Source organism: Lagopus leucura, unplaced genomic scaffold (assembly GCF_019238085.1).
Source record: "Lagopus leucura isolate 7727_CA_CO unplaced genomic scaffold, USGS_WTPT01 Super-Scaffold_100157, whole genome shotgun sequence".
Taxonomy (NCBI): Eukaryota; Metazoa; Chordata; class Aves; order Galliformes; family Phasianidae; genus Lagopus; species Lagopus leucura.
The window spans coordinates 4,467,451-4,489,234 of NW_024962334.1; the positions used below are offsets into that span (position 1 = coordinate 4,467,451).

Consider the following 21,784-nt stretch of genomic DNA (forward strand, 5'->3'; position numbering starts at 1 on the left):
GCTCCTGAGGAGATCTGGGCAGCTCGGGGTTGGTTTTTTGTTAGTTTTTTCTTTTTTTCCCCCCAAGTTTTATCCTGTAATAATGAAAATATGTTGTCACCCTTGACAGTGGTGATGTACACCCCTGGCTCCGCTGCCTGCCTGCTGTCGTGAGCAGAAGGGCATAGCTCCCTGCATTCTCTTCTGGTCCCCTTGCCCTTCAGCTGCAGAGGTGAGGCAGCAGCTTTACACTGCAGCTTTCCTTGGTGATGCTCCTGAGGGGAAGGCAGATCTCTGAGTGGTTAAGAAGTCTGTGGAGACAGGCTTTCGTCTTTTGGGGCTGTGCATTGCTTTTTCCTAAATACTGTGCCAGTATCTCCTCGATCAACTTTCCTTTATTCCCTAAATAGCAAAAGCAGCTGCGCCTCGAAGAGCACGGTGGGGGAGTGGGATATCTCGGAGGAGAAAAGATAAAGAAATATAGGCATACAGGGTCAGACCTCAGGGCCTTTCCTTGACAGTAACCAGTCCCAGGTACATTAGAGAAGGAAACAAATCAGCTGCTGATAGTAAGAGGTTTAAAGCCTGAAGCAAAAGACGTAATGATCCCTTCTGAGAAGGGCAATGTGATGATTCGGGATGGTAATTATATCTGTATAAAACATCCAGCTCTAAGGCTGAATCTTATAGACAGCATAAGAAAAGTGTCTGTGTATATGCCACTCCTGAATTCTCTCTCTCTAGTTCCTTTTTTTAGTACCTCTTGCCCATTTCCTGCAGAATTTGGGCCCGTGTTAAATCTTACATAATTTAAATTGGAAGCAAGTTAACAGAAGCATCCTCAGGCTGCAGAGCTGTTTACTGCCTGCTTTGCATCCATATTCTTTTGGGAATGAGTTTCCAGTGAATCTCTTATCTAAGCAGTTGCTGGATATGCAGATACCCATCTACTCCTGTGATACGATGGGAACAGGCTTGAGTGTGATGTGCTTTAACTTGTGCAGTATTTAAAAGATTAAAGGCAGTTCCTTGCCCCAAATTAGATTTCTTCTGCGATGATTTGCAGTTGTAACTATTTAGCGAATATGTTGTGGAAGTGTAATGGAGGAAGTGACACAAATTGCTGTCAAGGTATTTCTGGGATGGTGATGGTGCAAAACACTCACTCGAGCATAAATGCTGGGGTTTACTTAGGAATGAACTTTTCTAATAGTGAACTATTCTGGGCTACAAAGGGCATCTTTGTCCTTGGGGACTGGAAGCAGCATTAAACAGGAAAAAAGCAAGGAGGGATGGCTGTGGTTTGTATTTCTAGAGAAACATAGGGCTGTTCCACACTTAATAAATCCATTACAATGAGTGATTACTTATAAAAGGAAATTTTACAGTTGCAAAATGATGTACTCAACACTCTACACATGCCAGAAATTCAGGATTGCAGAGCCCAGTCTTCATAAAGCTCTTTGGTCGTTCAAGTCTGTGGTGTTTTCAGCTCAAAGCAGTGCCTACTAGACGCTGTTGAGCTCCCAAGGAATGTGAAGTGGCCGTTAAGATGTTTTTTTTGTTCTTTTTAATGTGCATTTTCTGTGCAAATCAAGACAAAGCAGGGCATTAGGGCTTGGGGAGCTCTGTCTCCTTGCAAGCCCCTGGCCATAAAGGATGCGACATGCACTTCCTTCAGTCCTTGCCTGCTATGCGATCAACTTGTTAGTGCAGTTTCTGTTTATCACCACTTGTGGTCCTTGTTATTGTCTGCTGAGAGCCAGACCAAATTCACCAGGCTCATTTCATGTAGATCATTGAAGCAACCCATTAGCTAATAACTTTCGGGTTGCTACCAAACCAGGCTGCCCTCACAGGGGTGACGCAGGGATGAAAGGCTCCGTATACCATTACCACTTTCCTGAGCGATCTACTCCTTAGGGTGACTAAGATTTCTTGCTGAAAATGAAAATGTATCACCTCTCACTCAATGCATATTGCCTGTCAGGAGTGAATGGGCCGGCTTTTAATGACTCGGTTTCTCTGGGGAGATGCATTTGTGTAAGAAAGGTGGACAGGATAATAGGGATCTCCTCTCATGTCGGCTGAAACCCAGCTGTCTCTCAGTAATTCATCTGTCTAGCCTGGTCCTGCTTTTCTTGATAGGCCAGTAGAGTGGTCTAGAGAGAGCTTGAATATTTTCCCTACCATAAGCACCTACTTAAGTGAAGGACTGGCTGCTTTAATCAAGTGTTATTTCTCAGATACTTCTTCTATGAGTCTGAGAGTGTGTTTCTGCTTGCACGGTGAGAGCACTTGGCTTACATGTTTCCTTTCTTGCAGCCTGCAATGAAACAGTCAGACTATGATTATCTGAAATGTTTTCATTTTCTCTTTTGATGTAGCACATTTGAAAACATAAAAAACAATAGCAAGAGGACAGGAGAGAGAGCAAGAGAGGGAGGGAGGAGAGGAGAGGAGAGGAGGCTCGGCAGGAAAATGACCTTGCATGGGAGTGGTAACCATGGAGAAGCATATCTCTTAATGGTAGTATCCAAACTCATAACTGGCTGCTCTGACCACAGGCACAGTCTCACACTGCCGTTACCCAGACCGTGGGTGCTGTGCGTTCGGGCATGTGAGGCATGCAGCCATACGAGGGGCTGCCATGCTGAGAGCATGCTGTGCTATGGAGACATCTCTGCTGAGGGCTGGTCTTCCCCTGAAACCCCAGCTGCGAACGGTGGCTTGTTGCATTTGGGGAACAATCGCAGGCTAGATTATGGCATTGCTGGAGTGGCTGAGGGATGCATGTATTACCAGCTGGATTGGAAAGGGGATAGGTTGTGCCGTCCATCTGTCCAGCAGGGATGCATATAGTGGGGCTGTCCTCATGGCTGCTCTCCTGAAGTGTTGCAAAGCAAGTGAAACTTAAAGGGATGAAAGCAGAGCACGGGGGTTTGGGGAACTGAATTTAAAAGCGGCCTCAGCTCTATGTGCATACATCAAGGGCTTTTTTGCTCCTGAGCAGAGGGACTCAATGTGCACACCACTGCTGGTCTGCAGGTGTACTTGTGGGTCTGTGCAGGAAATGTCTTGTTGTTTATGTTCCCGAGTGTTAGAGTGCAAAAACTGCATAATGAAAGTTTTGCACAAAGAAAAGGAAATCACACCAAGAAATCTGTTCCTAAATCAATGAGTAACAGACGTTGCAGTGGCGATAAATAAGGAGAAACTACATATGCTAGTATTTTGAACTAGTGGTGGAATTCTTGTCTAGCTCCAGACATTTAGAAAAAATGTGTCTAGTCTGAACTACTTATCTGGGCTCCTCTTCAGTTGATAGGGAGAGAGGTAGGATGGATTACCCTTGCAGATGCCTATCTTTCTCTAGTAACTATAGGGGGAGCCTTTGTGGCTCCCACAGCCCGTGAGATGGCTGAAGATAGCTGGGATGGATTCCACCCCTGCAGTCAGATCGGTGATGGAGCATCCTGATACTGCACTAAAAGATTTACTTTAACAAATATTGGGAGCTGCTGAAGTATGTTCCCACAACAACTCCAGTCTACAGGGAATCTTGTAGTTAAACATGGGGAGTGCATGGTTACGTGTATGGCAGTGAAGGCTGGCAGTGCAAATTAAGTCCAAATTAAAATATTCTCACTGCAGTTCCAAATGCCCATCTTTTTGAATTTCCATGTACTTGACATGCTTTGATTCAGCTCCAAATTACAGCAGATGCTTTCTGCCCCTCTTTGAAGTCAATGAGATTGAGAGATTGAGTTTTAGTCAGGGTGAAAAAGTGGAGTAGATCTTTTTGTAAGAATAGTGTTTATTTGCTCAAAGTTAGTGATGTAAGAAGAAGTATTTGTCTTATATGTGGATGAAAGTAGAGAGCAGTAAGCATTCAGAAAAGGGATATGGAGTGATGTTCTGTGTTTCTCTGAAAGCCTCCCCGCTTCCTGATTTTTTGCAAGTCATGAAGGATTGGTTTTCTGACCTAATAAAAATATAACCTTCCAGCTAGGTGTAAAAGTATGGCTGTGCAGGTAGATGTAGAAGGGAATGGACCCAGCTATGCGCTGAACTTCAACAAGAAAAATACTGTGACACAGACAGACAGCACTGTCCAGTTATTTGTTCTTTATATGATTTTCTTCGAACTTAGAAAACTATATCTACATCCTTGGAGGATTATACACGACATGCACCATGTCTGAAATATTAAATCCCATTAACTTTGGAAGCAACGAGGTGAAAAACCAAGGAAATTGGGCAATTTCTTTAAATATTGCTTGGAAAACATTGAGTATTTTATTCTTTTTATTTTCATCCCAGTGAAGGAGCAGTGTAACCAATTAAAATCTTTTCTTGATTTATCTCAAAACATCTGAACATTTTCTGAGAAAGTGTGTTTGATAAAAGCTTAAAAAAAAGTTCAACAGTCATGATATAAATTTTAAAATCAAATTAATAACAGTTTTTCTGAACGACAAGTATGCCCTAGACTAGCTCACAATTCAGTGTAATTATCCAGTATAAATGAATTGCTTTCACAGGCACTTTGAATCTCTGTGGTCAGATTTCCTCTCTCAGTGGATATCTGAATGTCATCCTACATCTCTTCCACCTGGAGATCTTTCTAACTCACCTGATTCCCATATGCTCCCAGTTAAGTCTGTTCCTGTACTGTTCCCTCGTCACGCTTTTAATTTTTGTGTGGATTGAATCACTCCTTCTGTGCTGCAAGAGCCCACACCCAATTAAGGCTTATTTCCAGGAGAGCAGAGGTAATGAGCGGCTTCCTAAAGATCCAGGTGACTCTTTAAGGACAGCGGGTCTAGAAAATATCACATCTTTCTCATATCCCTTCCTCCCTCAAAGGCATTGTTTGCCCCTCCTGCCCATCAGGGATCAGTTCAAATGCACCTTCCGCACTTCAGCAGACTGCATGCTTTGACTTTGCTTCCAGCTGTCCTCCCTTTCCTCCATCATTTCACATAGGTCACATTACCTAGTTCATATGATTTCTGAGATTGCATCTGTGATCTTTGATCCGTGTCCACTGTGTTTTAAGTCTGAAGGACACAGTTGCCATCCCTAAGAGAAGACAGTGTGGAAGAATTTAAAGAAAGGTGATTTGGCAGATTTCTAGGGGGATATTTTCCAACTGAAGAGTGGAAAGACTGAGGAATTGTGAGAAAAAAACTCTAATTTCCTCAGGCATGATTTGTTTAAATTTAGACAAAAATTGTCTTTGGAGTTTGATGACCCAACTTGGTATTGCAATAATTAATGAATTAAGGAATACTAGAAGATGTGAAAGACTTTAAACTTCCTAAGTACCTGGGGAGCCTAAGTAAATGCCAGTTAACATCCCCTCCTGACTGTGCCCTGCATGAATGACTGCTGTTACAGAGAAAAGAGTACAGGACTTATCATTTAAACGACATGAATGCATACAGCAGGGTGCACATTGCATTACTAAGGCGTATAAAGAAAGAAAAATAAGTTGACCACTTTTAAATGGTGATAAAAGAAGCTTACACATCGAGGGTAGGTTGCTATAGCCCTGAGAGCAGAGGAACAGAGAGCTTACGCTGTCAGGTGTCTGTTCTGTCTTGTTAAACTTTCCCTAATTAACAGGCCGAGATCGATTGTTCCTATTGGCAAAGAAGAATTAAGTACACAGAGCTTTAACAATAACAGAGAGCTGTTAACAAGCAGTCTCTGATGAGGCGACTATTTTTTATTGGCATAGGGCTGCAATGAAGTCTGCAAACATCTCTGCTATAACTCACTCCTTGCAAGGGCAAGAAACTATCATTTAAGGAAAGCTCAGCAGTAGACAGCAGAAAACAAAGAACCTGGTTAGAATAAGCAAACAAACAAAAACCTTCTGGCCAGCAGGGGATGAAAGGGTTGCACGTGGTTCCAGAAGATTGCACAAAGATTTTATGCAAGCCTGCTGCAGCTCTTCTTGTAAGTGGCTTCAAATGGGGGTATGCGTGTGGCATCTCGTGGGAACGCTTGTGTGCAAAATTGATTTGGGTCTAAAAGATTCCCACAAGTTGTGGTAGGAAGCAGTAAAAGCAATAGCTCATCAATTAACAGGGCCTTTGTTTGCCAAGCATTTTATGAAGAGTCCAAGTCTCTTCTGCCTGGCATTACAATGAGGGAAAGGCTGAAAGCGAGTGCTTAGCTTTTGTGCTTGTCACCCTTTCACTTTAAATCAACTTGGATGTCACAAGTTTGGCAGCTGTTATCAAATAACAATAGCTAATGATTTTAAGCTTGCACACATCCCAAGACAAGCGGTTTTAGTAGGTATAATAGTGCTAAATGAATTTACACAAGAGAGTTTAATTAACTGAACAACACCTATCCCTCTCCTCTTTTTTTTCTGATTAATAAGGGGAAAAAAAATAAAGGATTGGAGACAATACACTGTTACATGTAGGGCTTCATATATCCCTCCCAAAATGTCCCTTCCCAGATATCCTCAAATATGACATCTGTATCGCTTTGAGTACCATATTTATTTATTTGTGCTGCAGCCACTGACATTTTTAATGTCTGTTGTAGAAGACATAAAGTGTAGTTTGTTTGATTTGCTGTTGATTGTGATTGCTGGATTCTTTCTCAATTATCAGCCTGCCTAAATTCTCCTGGCTCTTTCCACTGTATCCTACTGCTGACTTTTTGCTTTCTTCCCTGGAAGTTTTAAATGTTGTTAAGAGAGCAAGTTTCCAACCTTGCCTGTTACAACTATTCTCCATCTGGGATGTGCTGAGATTTAAGAAAGCAGTCGTACAGAAAGACTACTCAAAGCCCTTTGGATTCTATTAACTTTTAAAATGCTAACAAACATATTATTGATATGTTTCCTATTTAATGACAAGAGATAAATGTATAGGATTGTGGAGGAGAGAAAAATGATACCCAGAAAATTTGATTTTCAGGACCATGTGAGTCTGAAACTTTATGTAACTTGTCTTCTTAGGCTGAGAAGTGGTATAGTTAGAATAATTAAGTGGCTATCAATATAGGTGTAGGAAACAGAAAATAAAAAAAAATGCTTTGAGACACGACAATGATTTACTTATTCTGCCTTTAACCTGTCAGAAGTTAATTTTGTTCAGTAGCCAAGCTAACATAATATCTTTGGCAATCAATCTGAAGGAAATGTGCAGATATACTTGTGAGCAACTTGAGGTGGGAATCACAGCAGGGCTTAAGCCCTCATCTTCCACTGTAGATGCTTAAATATGAAAGATGGGACCTTAAAAAAAGTTTTCTAACCCCTTAAAAATGTTGTCTAACCATGGTGATAGATGTTGCCTGAATGTCTAAGTCTCTTCCAGGAAGCCCCACTCCCACACTGCCTTAACTTCCATCCCAAACATGACTAGAACACCATAAACTTGACAGGCCCAAGTTTCAATGAAAAAACAAGCTTATAGCTCTATGCCAGAAGCTTTGTAATGAAGCATTGACATTTTCCACAGAAAGTAGAGGGTTTTTTTTGTTGTTGTTTTTTTTTAAATAAGAGCTTAGTTAGTGGCATTATGTGATATTGTGTGCTAAAATAATTGAAATGGAAATTTCTTTATTAACTGTACTTGTGTGTCAGAGCCAATGCAACATAAAGCGCAAAGTCTGGGTTTTCAGAAGATTCAGATCTGATGTTTGAGGCGTCTGAACCCAAAAGCATTTGAGTAGCTTGCATGCTTTGTGTGCTTTCTTTTCCCTTTTTTACCTTCTGCAGAACACAGCACCAGAAGTTCTTTTGAGTGTAGGACAGAAGCTAATGTGCCCTTGCCAATAATATCTTTCTTCAGAGAAAAAAGAAAAATTCAGAGCTGAGACCAGCATAGCAATGAGGGCAGTGTTTCTTTTGCTGTCCTGAGCCCTGCACCCAAATATTCAGCATGCTGGCAAAAAAAATATTGTAAATAAAGCAGTTTATATGAAGCCTGAGGATCCTGTGCTTTTCAGTGCTCAGTTCAGTGCTCCTCCTCCTAGTTGCAGCATAACTTTTCTTCTCTTGGATGAATCTGAATAGCAGTTCTTAGCAATCACAGTTGCTGATGCACTCCTTGCTCTCTGAGCAGCCAACTGAGAATTGCCCTGCTCTCTGGTTTTTGAAGTCGTTTTTAAGATTCCCCTGGGTTCCTGCAATTACTGTTCTTCCCTCATCTAGGTTTTTATCGCTGCACTTAAATAAGCATGGATTTGTACACGTCTAGAACCATGCAGGGAGGGAAAATTCTGCACTTACTACCTTTTCTTCCGTCTGCTGCACTTTGTAGTTGACATGGATGCGTAGAATCTCTTATCAGCAGTAATTGCAGAGCATCTTCCACTGTGTCTTTTTGATGGTGAGCCTGATTCTAACACAGCAAGCACTCTGTAAAGTAGCTAAATGGGAATAGGAACCATAAAAGTTGATACCTAGTGGAAACCAAGCCAGGCAGGCATTTTCTTTCCCCTTGGTGTTGTTACATTCCTTGTGGTCAGCAGTAATAGCTTTGCTTCCTGAAGTATGGGCTGTGGGGTTTTATGCTTTATGCTGTGTTCGAATGGGCATCGCTTGAAGCTCAAGTGTTTATGCTGTTTCAAGCACACATTCTCACTTCCTAAGTACTCAGTGCAGCAGGGATAATAGCAAGCAATTATATAAAATGAAGAGTAAGTTACAGGAAGGGCGAAGGACGCAGAACAAACATGCTTGTGCGTCCAGTACAACAGACTTATTATGGACTTATCATGTTTGTTATTACCCACGAGGTACTTTTTTGGTAATATTATGCCATGAGTCTGGCATGGGGCTAATAAAGATAATACCAATACCAGTAGTGACCAAAAGGACATTTTGCATTTTCTCGTAATGAGTGCCCCTGTTTTTTCTATTTCTGAATATCTTATCATTGCTCTTGGGCTCTGGGAAACCCCTTATCTCAGTCTTTCTTCAGACTTACGGAAAGAGAAGATGGCACAGTTCCCACAATACGCTTGGACTGCTTGTATATGCTGATTATTATTCTTTATTTCTGCATGATACTTCACTTAGGGCAAAAGGTTTCCAGCTAGGAGGATGTCTTCTGTGACAAGGTTTAGCAGAAGGGAGGCAAGTCACACTTAGGAAGGAATTTCTTCCTTCATGACACAGGGATTGTAGAACAGTGTGTAGAGCACATGGTGCCTGACAGGGAGCAGATATGGCTCAAACTCAGTGGAACCTTGGTGTTACTACAGCTAGGCAAGGTGCCAGCTTGCCCACAAAAACCCAGGGATTCCAGATGGGACAGAGATAAAAATCTGCAGTTCCCAGCTACCCACTATTCCTTTATCTCTTCTGCAATTTTGAGCCCTGTCTTTTTCTAAATGCTTGTGTTTATTAGAGTGGGGAAGTAAGCACGTGTCCTGGAAGTGGGCAGATGAAAGCAAAGGCAACAAGAGAATTCATAATTTCTTGCTCTTGCCAGCAAAGTAAACCAGTAAGACTGGAAGTAGCAGCTTTAAATCTGTGTCACAAAAATAATTCTAAATGCTTATTTGAAATTCGTAGTAACTTTTATCAGATGGAACAATTTCTCACCCACAGAAGGAAAACTTATAATAAAATGTAGCATACCACACATAGTCAGTCAGAATAACCTGAAATATTCACATCTAGAATGCCAAAAAAACGTGTTTGTGGTTCAAATACAGAATAAATACGAATGTGACTTTTATTAATTGAATGTGATTTAAGAACACATTCTCTGGGTAGTGCATAACTTTGAATGTATTAAGCTCTGCTTCCCCCAAACGCTGAACATAAATTTAGATAAAATTTAGTCTTCCATAAAAGCTTGTAAAATTACAGGTATAATAAATCAGAACGTTGAAAACGTGTGGGAGTGTGACAGTGTGTCTTCAACAGCCAGAGCTCCAGGATGAGGATGTGTCAGCCCGATGGAATATTATCAATGTTTCCTTCTGGTCTGTTGACAGAAATGAAGACGTTTGAAGATTCGAGGCTTGCAGTTTCAACGAAGGAAAGAACAGGATGTAAATTTTTTATCAGAGTAGCTTATGATTATGCTTTTAGTTTTGGCTTTCAGATTGAGAATATAAACAGCCTTAAATAAGGCCTTGCTAGATACCACCAGCTTGTACTCGACTTAGAAAGCCTTCCCATCACTGGCTTTGAATCCCTGGCCCTGGGGAAGAAGTTTCTTCTATCTCTTATAAACCTGATTTCACTTAGACTTGATGTCTCCTTCTTCACCTGAATTAAATGAGGCCAAAGTTAAAAGGTTACACAAATTAAAATGAGCGTGGTTTTCTGAGATAAAATTGAGATAACGTTGCTCATAAAAATGGAATCCGGGTGCGGGTTGGGTGGTATAAAAATGGGAAACTAATTGTGACCGCTGCAAAATTTTATCACTTACTGCTAGAACCTTGTCAAAACAGCAGCCTGCTGCCTTTGAAGAATGCTCCTCACTATCTCTGAATTTTGAAAAGCAAAGCTTTTTTCCCTGTAATTCCACAGGATACATGGTTTCCTGGCTTAATTAGGTTCATTTCAATGGTGTTAATTCAAGGCTTGACTGAGTCCTGCGTTTGTAACTTATTGTTTTGATACTCAGGAGAAAATACTGGCAAACTTTACAGAACCATCTTGCGTAACAGCTTGGAGGTCAAACAGAAAATTTAGTCTGGATGGATTGTTTTGCTGCATTGCAAAATAATAATAATAATAATAATAATAATAATAATAATAATAATAATATAATTTTGAGCGGGAGAAGTGGGAGAAAGTGTGTGTGTGTTGTTTTGGGGGCTTTTTTTTTGAGCTGAAACATCCCCAGTGAAACAGTAAAAACTTGTATGTGCGTGTGGGTGCCTCTGCACGTGGTAATGTATATTTATGAGCGTGTGTGATTGGGTGCACGGTGCTGGTGGGTGCATTCTTGTGTGCACCTTTCGCCCTCCTTACCGTGCTCCTTCTGTTCCCCGCCCCGCCGCGGGGGGGCGCTGCCGGGAGGCGGGCAGCACTGAGCGCTGTTTCACAGCGCCACCTGGCGGCGATATGAGGCAGGGCTTTAGCAAGGCTAGGTCAGTATTAGGTGTGCTCAGTAATAGGTTGTAAAAGGACATAGATAAAGTCAAAGTGCATGTGCAATCCAAGACCAAAATGTGTACAGAATGTATAAGAAGAAAACAACCATTAATCAGCCACCTTGTTGGAACCACTCAAAATTACACTTCTAAATCCAAATGCTTAGTTAAGGGAGTTTAATGAAAGTAGTGTAGGGTTCTCCAAAAATAATTCTTTCTATTTAATTCCATGGAAACTACAGCAGGTACAAAAAGCTCAGTAACACCACTTGATAGAGCAAATCCTCAACTACAAAACGCTGTTTTTTAACACAGTTACCACCACTAGCTATGCATTGTCACCAATGAAAATGAATACCTTGCTTGTCAATATCTGCACCTGCACTGACATGGGACCTGATGTTACTGAGTTGCAAGAGAAAGGTTGTCTTCTTCTCTGGTCTTACTCCGACTTACTTCAAGCATTTGGCTTAGTCAGTTTTGTGATGTAGTGGTTACAGCTGATAGTTTGTCTGAGTTCTAAGAAATCCAGAAAGATCACCCCTTTCCTATCAAAAGAGAGTGCACATCACTTTACCTGTTGAATCTTAAACTTTATACTGATGGGGATATCATGTCACCCCTCTATGGATACCACGCCTCATCACTGGCAATGATGTGATCCAGGAAGCTTACCTTCAGCCTTGTATTGGTTGAGTAGATCTTGACAAACTTGCAAACAGTGTTCTTTTCTGGTCCTGTGTGAATATTCATGGGACCTACCTGGTGCTTTGTTGTTGCCATTAGTTTCCAGCACCTTATAGCTGATATTCAGCTCCACACACAGTTCCCTGGTCTGCTGATTCACATGGATGAGCTGGTCGAGATGTTCTTTGTTTTGTGGCCTGACAGCTGTGCATGACTGTCTGGAGGAACGTGGCTTGTCTTTCATATTGCTGTTGTCACTGCTGAAACACACCACCCACCACCTCACATCCTCTGTTTGGTCTCCATAAGCATTCAGCAAGTAGTCATGAATGTCAGTGGGTACAGTTTTTTCTGCATGCAGGAATTCAGTGATGCCCCTTTGCCTCAAATGCACTTTCGTGTCAGATGCCATTTGGTCAGACTGCCCCTCTGCTGCCATCTGTCACATGACAACAAAATGTAGTGGAATATTGGCAGGAAGGTTCAGCCTTTACTTCCATACCACCAACATCCACCTCTGACGTGGGTCAGCATAATAAAACATAAGGCATTACTTTCAGAGCAGCCTGTCTAAAATCCAAAAAGAAGTCCACATGTTGCGAACCTCTGGTGTCAGAGAATGGAGGTTTTTATTCTTGACTACAGCCTTGACTTCTTGACAGTCAAGGCTGGCATAAGAATATTTTCTTTCCTCTTTCCAGCAGAAAATGTGGCTGCAGAAAGTGAAATGTAATTCTGGGCAATACAAAAGGAGCAGTTACCCAACTTGCAGTCAGTTCATTATGCAAACATACAGGCACTGTGAAGTACTGCAAGAAGCTTCACTGTCCCCAAGTTTATGAACTGCTAAGTAGAAAAACGGCCCATAATGACTAACCGGACAATTAATCTTGATAACAAATGTTTAATAAGAACCATATTCAGAGATTTCATCAACTCCATTTCTGCATACAGTGAAAATCTCATTTTAGAATAATTCCTTGGAACATGAAAGTATTTGATTTTTTTTTGTGTGTTTGTGCTAGCTTCCTAGCTGATGATGTTACCATGTATGCATTTGTACCCAGATGTTTGAGTAATGCCTTTAAATAGTTATACTATTCTTTGCTTATATCTCTTCCCATAATCATCTCTCTGGTAATGAAACTCAGAGGTCAGCTGGGGAAAATTCTTGGATTTTATTTCTGGTGACGTCGTGGTTTTTGAAATAAACTTTTAGATGTATTAATTGATAACAAAGTGGAGTACTGGAATGGCAAGCACTAATGTATGACCTTCAGACTTTGGCCTAATTAAAAGGAAAGAAGAATACAAAGGAAGGAAATCTAACGGTTGCATTCTGCTGGGGAGTTAAAAAAGGCAGTATTGAATCGGATTCCACTCAGCTGCAAGTTCAAGTTGTTAATTATTTTCAAAATGAAGATAAACAAAATCACCAACTGTTAGATTACAATATGCAGAGTTCTGAAATATTTCTGCAAGTACAGCAAACTTCCAAGAAGCTGTAGCAGCTAACACAGCTGAACATAGCCTAGCATAGCAAGAAGGGTGCAGCCTCTCAGCTGCAGTGTAGCCCATGCTTGGATAACCTTCTCTCTGGTTTGACTTGCAAGGAATGCCCCTACAGTGAAGGGAACTTGCCTGCACACAGGGCAGTAGGAGTACTGAGCAGAGCTCTTCAATTTGGAAGTATGGTGGGTAGCTATATTCCTATGTGGGTGAGCTGGTCATTGTTCAAGTCACCACTGAAGCCAACAGGAAGGGGCAAATGTGTGCTGTAATGCATATTAAGTATGGTAACGCTCTATTACAAGACTGAGAAAAGAAGAAGGAAAAGAGTAAAGGACCAGGCCCCTTCTGCAGCCACCCTTGTAAACAGAAAATAGGCTCTCAAGTGGTAGAACCATTGGCCCTTCCTCTTGAGTGTGAGCTCCCAGCCAATGTGACCTGGTAGTATTGGAGGCCTACAGCATCCATCCTGTATAGGTCCAAGCATGGCCTGTAGATCCAGGGAAGGGACTATCTCTCTCATCACTCATTAGACCACATGTGCATGCTGCATCTAGTTTTGGCCCTCCAATATGTGAAAGATACTGTGTTGTGTTTTGGATGCCGCATCCCTGGAGACATTCAAGACCAGGTTTGTTGGGTTCCTGGGCATTCTGTTCCATTGGCTGGAAACCCTGCCCAAGGCAGGGAGCTGAAACGAGTTGATCTTTGAAGTCTCTTCCAACACAAGCCATTCTACGATATCAGCAAACTGGAGCAACATCGTGGGAGGTCCCCAAGGCCAGGACTGCAACTCCTGCTGTATAAACTGAGGTTGAGGGGTAGAGAGGGTTCACCCAGGAGAAGAAGTGGCTTCCAGAAGGGCTTGGTGGCAGTTCCTCAGCATCTGTAGGGAAGTTATTGACAGGGCCAGGCTCTTCGTAGCAGTGCATGGTAGAACAGTGAGAGACAACACACATAACTTGAAACACTGGAGGTTCGGACTGAGTGTAGGGAAAATCCTTTCTCCCCGAAAACAATTCTACATGGGAACAGGTATCCAGGAGGCTGTGCAGGCTTCATCCTTAGCAGACTTGTCTGGATACAGCCCTGAGCACCTTGGTCTGAGCTTTGAGCAAGGAGCTCAGACTAGAGACCTCCAATGGTCCCTTCCAATCTGAATTATTCTATTCTGATTAATTTTACTGTATAATATGATCACTCATATACCTATTCCTTAGTTTTTTTAAGTGCTCACTTCAGTTATTTAGTTACAGCTCTTTTAATTGCCTGGTTTAATTCCCAGCTTTGTTTTGTTTTGTTTTGTTTGTTTGTTTTTGAGCATGGATGCCTTGGCAGGACATCTTTGCTCAAACAGATTGTAAGAATTTGGTTGGCTGTATGATGGGCCACGTAGAGGAGCTTCGGTTGCCTGTTAAAATAACTAAGATGGAAAATAGGATCACCCAAAACGTCTCGGTGTATGAAGCATGCCTTACAACATGAAAGGCTGTCCCAGTTCAAGCTCTGCACTTTTAAGTATAACTTCTATAAGACATTTTCCTTCTTTTAAGAATTCCATCAGTTTTCTAGGTCTGTTCCAGCAGATTCCTTGGGTATTTTCAAGTGCATCACTGTTTGCTTGACAAAGAATCCCAGAACGTACTCCAGGAGTGTTTTTCAGCTTTTCAGGAGTGGCTCTGTATATCTAGCTGCCTGCACTGTCAATACTTCATTTTTCAGTTGATAATGAAAATGCATTTTTATTGGCTTTCAGGGTGAAAGGAAGAGAATATGTTAAAATAAGACAATAGATAAAACACAGATATATTTAAAGTGAAAATTACAGGAAAATCAGTTAGTTTGACACTAAGCATATCTGTGCGGCTAGTAGGACGTTTCATGGACTTAGGAATGGAGAAGATAGCAGAAGCTATAGAGTCTGTCTTCAGGGCATGGAGACAGACTGTCTTAACTTTAAAAGAAGTGCAAAGTGCCTGAGATGTTGGGGCAGCAGAAGGAAATACATTTTTATTTAGGAAAAGCTTAACCATGCATTTGGATGATTTTCTTTGTATCTTTACTACTGCAAGTCTGCTTGTTTGTTTGTTTGTTTGTTTGTTTTTTAAGTGGACTCGCCTTTCTAACCTATGTTTAATCTTGCTGATAGGGCTGGTTCTGAATGGTCATAACTCTTTCAGTATGCTGCTGCACGGTATCCAAACATGGCACTGCTTGTCTCTGTAGAACCTTCTTGGGTCACTTTCAGAGGTGCTGTTCCAAAAACTGGAGATAAGAAACACCTTCCAGTGACCAACAATAACCGAGAAAACTCTCACACGTGGCAGGTTTTGTAAAGCACTAAATGTGAGGAAGGAATGTGTACAGATGTTGAGCTTGTGGTGAATGGCTGCAAGTGAAAGCTGGACCAAAAAAATGACAATTTCTGTGAAGCTACATCCTGCAAGCAGAGCTCTGCCTTATGTTGAAGGAAAAATTCTAGCAGGTACGCTGACTGCAAGAGGAACAGAATTAGAAGTTGTATCCGAATTTCCTTGTGTTTTAACTGTGGGCAATAAAACATAGTATCTGTAACTGTTGAAAACAAAGATATATGTTTCCATGTTACTTTAGTGATGGCCTTAATGAAGAAGAATTTTAGGAAGTAGGGAAAAATCCTTATGACTTCAACTACACTATATCCCTGGACTGGTAACACCTTTTGTGCAGAAAATGGGCAAATGGCCAACCAAACTTCAGTATGAGCTCACCTTCCTCTGGGACTGCCCGTCCTGCTTTCCTGAAAAGCATCTGCACACAGGGCTTATTGGCAGTGTTCTTTCCTTGGTTGTGGCTTGTCCTGTTGGAGAAGAAGAGGAAGCTTGATCTGGCTTCACACCTTATTCTTTCTCCCCACATGAAGGTAGGCAAAGAGCCAGAAGGAGTGCAGTGAAATACATTTCATGCTGAAACACTTAATCTCTATGCATTTTCCCAGGGAACATGGCTTTTCCCTTTTCTTGCACAGTATTTTTGTGATGCTGAACACTGTCCATTCATCTGATATCCTTGAGAACTGTCAAAAATAGAACACTCCTGTGAGTTACAGGATTTATTCACCTTACTCTAAAACACGGAAAATTCTCAAAACACAGGAAATGTATTAGAAGAATGAACCATTATACAGAGGAATTCAGTAAAAGAATAGTTACATTTTTTTTCCCCTGCTGCTCCTTCTGCAATACAGACTGTCAGAAGCAATAGCAGAGATGTATTTAAGCAAGCATGGAAAAAGCAGAGCATGAATGTGTTTATCTTTCTCTGTCGGTGGAAAGCAAATCATTTCTGTGTAATTTGCAGTAGTGGAAGGGAAATTGAGAGGTGCTGTGAGGTATGCAAGGGAGGCAGAATGGGCAAAAGGTGAGCAGTCCAAAATGCATTTGCTTACGAAGCTGAACGGAATTTGATAAAAGAAAAATGTAAAGAAGCCAGATAGAGAAATGGCTTCTTATGCTCTTAGACAGGAATTCCCTCTCTTAAAACAGTTCTTTGAAAACTTGTTGGCTAATAAGAGCAAGACAGCATCTCATTGATGTCATGAGAATAGGGGAGAGCCTGAAGAAATCACCAGTAGGAATGTGCAAGTCAGAATAAAATAAGAATTGATTGTATTTTGGAGTGAAGTAAACTACTGTGAGACACAGGCAGCATTAGCAGTGATTTCATGCTGGGTGAAGCCAGCAGTGCCTGGGAGGCATGAGATCAGGATATTTCCAGTCCAGAAAGATTCCTGTTGAACTCTGGGTGGTAAGCAGCCTGATGCTGCTCTCGCTGTGGAAATGCTGTAACACAGTTTGCATTCTTGGGTGGGATAGACCTGAAACTAAGATTTGCTTTTGGGTTCTGGATTTACTTAATGTGGAATTCCCTGTGTTTTAACAAATGTCCTTCTACTGTAGTAGCATTTTCTTTGGCATGATGAATGGGTCAGTGCAGATGGGGTGTGCATGACACTGTCACTTAGATCGAAGAGGCTTGCCAAATCCTCTATGGTGCTTTAGAAAGAGCGCCAGGCAGTTAATAAGCAATGGTTTGGCCTACATGTGGGAGAGCTGCTTGATAACTTATGTAATTACTAGATGGAAAAAAATTAAGTTTTAAGAACCATGTGTCATGTTCTTCGGGGAAGAAAGTATCTGAGGGAATTGCATCATTATTATCCAACATGTACATATTACAGGTAATGCTAAAATGTCACAGACAATATTCTTCTCTGTGCAATTTCCTCTCCTAGTTTTACCGTGGCTTGTTTACATTAAAACTTATGATTAAAAAAAATGAGATGTTTCTGATGTTTCAGTATACTCCAGTTAACTTTTGTGTCCAAGTCAATCTAGCCACGGCAACATAGACCATTGCATGGGCTGACACTGGAGAAAAGAGTAAGCAATTGTATTGTCAGCAAATGAGCTTGTGGGAGAGAGCATTTTTCTCTCCTTCGCGAATGGAGACCTCAGCAATAGGCAGATGTTCTCTTTGCTGACAGCTGTGCTGGTTATGATGTTACCATCTCCAGATGCTTGATTTTCCCATCTTGCATACATTCCTGTCTCCTGAGCTCCACCAGTGGAAGGGATCCAGTAAGCGCACACCACACACTGAATGGGCTTCAGGCAAAGGCAGCTGTATAATCTCAAGCAGCTGAGATAGGTGGCTTGAGATAACCTGTCTGCCTTCGCCTGAAGCTCATACAGCCCTTTTCCTTGGCATGACTTATAGTATGGGATAGCCTCCAGGTAACAGTGATTAGATCTGGAAGGCAACCTTCAGCTGGTGGTCTTAGATCACAGATGCTGCCTGTATTCACACCTACCCCTTCCCTTCTTTTGGTTAGGAATGAAGTGAATGTATTTTTTAAATCATCTTTATGGTCCTTACATTTTTGAGTGGAATTAGCAAACCTCGTTTGGAAACCTTTAACTGAGCCAATGCTGAGTACAGAAGATCTCATGTCAGTAATTCAGACCTTGGGAAGGCTGTTTTTTTCTTGCTCTCTTTGATGTTATGGGGAATCAATGCTGAGAATTTCCTGTCTCTGTGGTGCATGATCCAAACTTACCTGTACTTGATTTATGTTGGGAAAACTTTGCTCAAATAGGCTTGTTCAACTATCTTTATTCCAAAAAGAGAGAGGAGAGACTTTATCTTCCTTTATTAGAATAAAGGGAGAATCTAATGGGGGCATTTCCCCCGTAGGGTCTCTCAACTTATCAAAGATGAATCACCTCTTTTTTCTCCTTCTTCCTGACTGTATTATCACTCCTCCTTTCCTCATTGGCTGAAGTACATGGAGATTAGACATCCCCATTTTCCTAATACATGTTCCCCCAAGTATGTGACCCCCCTGTGTGCCATAGATTGCAAGTATGATTAACTTCATGCTGCCCAGGGTAGAGTTGCTAATATTAATTAGCTTATTAAGCCTGTGCAGTAAGCTCAAAGTTCATAAGTTCAAGTTGTCGATTGACCTTTGTAACTGAAGCCTTATGTGGTGAGGGTTTACAGGCGCCAAGCAGAGAGGAATTTGCAAACTTCTGTACAAGTTTGTGAGCAAAGACACCTTGTTTGCAAACCTCTCTGCAATTAGTTTTGTTTGCAAGGACATCTTGTTCATAAGCCTCTTCTATCTCAGTTTCCCTTGGAGTTAAATGGATGGCTGTTTACTGGATTGCTATAGGTGTTTGGAGATGCTCAGAAGAAATCTCCTGTGTACATGCAAGCAGTTTCCTAATTAAACCTACAGCTCCTAACTCCATGGAGCTATTTAATGGTCTTGACTAATCAGCTCCTGGGGAACAGAGAGCTGAGCAAGAGAAAACAAAGGTCCAGGGTGGCATGGAGGTAGGAGGATTTGGCTGAAGGGCTGGCTTGCAGAGCTGCATGTTGCCCTCCTGTTGCTGAGGCTGCATTAAAGATTCCTGGGAACCCAGGGGAGAACCCAGCATTGCTGAATGAATTGCTGCTACTGGTGCTCACTCAGGCTCGTTGCTGAACAAACAGCTTCGTAGCATTTTCAGTGTCACCAAGGAGGGAAGGGCAACCCAGGAGAGGGGGATTGGATCTGCAACATGAGATTTGAAAGTCAATTTAAGTGTTTCTGTGAAAAACACAAATCTCTGAAGATGGGAAGGAAAAGAGAAAAGTTAAATGAGACAGCAAAAAGAAGAGACTCATGGCATGTAGTTGTGCTGGAAATCTTGTTTGATTAATCTCCACTGGATGCTAGTAGAGTTCTGTGTTCCTGCTTAAATGTGCCCACAACTAAGGCTTTATCAGGAGAAGTTACTCCTGAGAGCTTTATGATGCATCTGTATTTCTCTGAGCTGCACTCTTGAGGCTATGTATAAGAGGCAACATTTATTCCAAGTTTGCAATGGTGAGGGCATTTGGCTTTCCAAAAGGGTCTAAGGAAAGAACTTAAAGGATTCATTAAAAATTATCTTCTCAACTAATAGTGAGACAGCAAGGATGAATCAGAGAAGAATTTTTGCTCATATTGAAGATTCCTAACAAGGAAGTGCCACAGAGGCGGGTTGTTCAGCAACAGCCAAATTCCCAACAGCATGTCTCAGTTTGACACTTTACATTTTTAACTTTCAAGTTCAAATAAACATTTTCTAGGCAAGAGTTTACTGCCGTTTTCCAGCCTTTCCACTCCATTTACTTCACTTCCGTTTGCTAAATCACTCCATGTAGGAACTATCTTCAACTTGGTTGATTAGAAACGTAGAGAAGTGGAAGTTGCAGATTTCTTTTGGTGTTACTGGTGGGAACAAGAAAAGGGAAGAACTGTTTTTTCCTTTGAAATTTCACAAGTGAAACATTTATTTAAGAATATGTTAACTGTTGATTTTATGATAGACTTACTTCTTCTAACTTTTGCTGGAGGAGGGCTTCAGTGCTTATCTTCAACATATACAGTAGGCAAAAAAAAAAATAAAAAAAATTATTGGTTTACTGCATTTGAAAACAGTTGCAAATACCACTTCATTGTATCTCACTCAAATAGCAATCTGAGGCCTTGTTTGCAATTAAAAAAAATTGTCTCTGGGGAGAAAAAGTGCTTTTTCTCTATTTATTGTCATGATTTTGCAAATGGGACAAAATTTTGGTGCAATCTGTAAAGAATTTGCACTACAACAGAAGAATCCCTTAATGAGTGCCTGACATCTGTACAGTTTTATTTTCTTGTTTCCTTCCATTCTCTTTCACTCTTTTAGGAACAAAGTGAATAATTACTTCTGAAAAAGAATCCATTAAAATCACTTGTGTTGAATTTAGCCTTGGTATAAGCACCTGCTATTTCACTGTTCAAATTGCCTGTATTAGAATGGCATTTTCCTCTGTTGTGTGTGAATTTGGCCATAATGCCTGCATTGACTGCTCCGGAAAGCTCCTGGACTCTTCTTGAGAAATCCCTGCTTTAGGAAATATCCTGTCTGAGGCCTTGCTTACATAGAGTCCATTGTATCTATGTGAGAGCTCTGGTGCTTTTGAAAAATCTGAGTTAATTTTGTGAGATTTACAGTAAACGTAGAAGGAGGAAGTAATAATAACAATAAAAAAGTAATTCAGACCTGTCATGACATAATGATATCATTACAGAATAGACAGATTCTTTTAGAATTTCCTATAGAAGAAAAAGAAAGAAAAAAAAACCGCACAAAACGCTAAACTTCCAGGGAAAAAATAACACCATACAACCAACCAACCCCCCAAATGTAGCATTATCATGTTAGGAGTTTGTATAAAATTTACACATGAGGAGTCCAGAGTCTGCTTCAGATACAGTAGTTGGCTCATACTCTACAGTGGTAACGTGACTGATCATCCTTCCTTGCTTCCTCTTGGAAAAGGAGGGGAAAGAGAAAGTGGTAATATATCTTCTGTTGCTAATGCTGATATGTGATCCAAAGGGATTTGAGCCAACTTGGAGAGCTCTTTGAAAGCAGCAGTAAAATTAATTAAGAATGTTTGAGAGGGCCAGGGATGGAGGGGGTAATACAGAGAAGATTTCATTTAGCTTTGAAGAAGAGCCTTTCCTAAGCAAGTGTTTCACATTTGGGAGGAGAGCTGGGGGGTGGGAGGATGGAACTGAAAAATAATCCCTTTTTCTTTACATTTATTTGGGTTTACACGGATTGTTTAAAACAGAAGAGAGTAGTAGGTGAAAGTCTCACAAACACACACACAAATCATGGTGTTTCCAGAAAGAATGCTACATTTTTTTCTGTATCTTCATTTGACAGTCCTTTTGCACCTCTTTCAGTGTCGTGGCCCATGGCATTGGGTTGGAACTAGATCATCTAAGCTGTTCTATGATTCATGAAAGAAGTAGGCAACACTCTGAGGGATGCTCTCTGATGAATTGCTCTTCATTCTTATTTTGCTTCTTCCATTTCATTTTTGCCTAAGGAAGAAACCTTGTTATGCCTGTGCCAAGCTCTGTGACCTACTCTGCCTCTCCTAGGCT

General features: G+C 41.2%; 1 protein-coding gene across 1 annotated transcript in view; it reads left to right on the forward strand.

The window, feature by feature from the left end:
• Positions 1-21,784, forward strand: part of BMPER (BMP binding endothelial regulator) — a 146,061-nt gene that overhangs the window by 36,138 nt on the left and 88,139 nt on the right.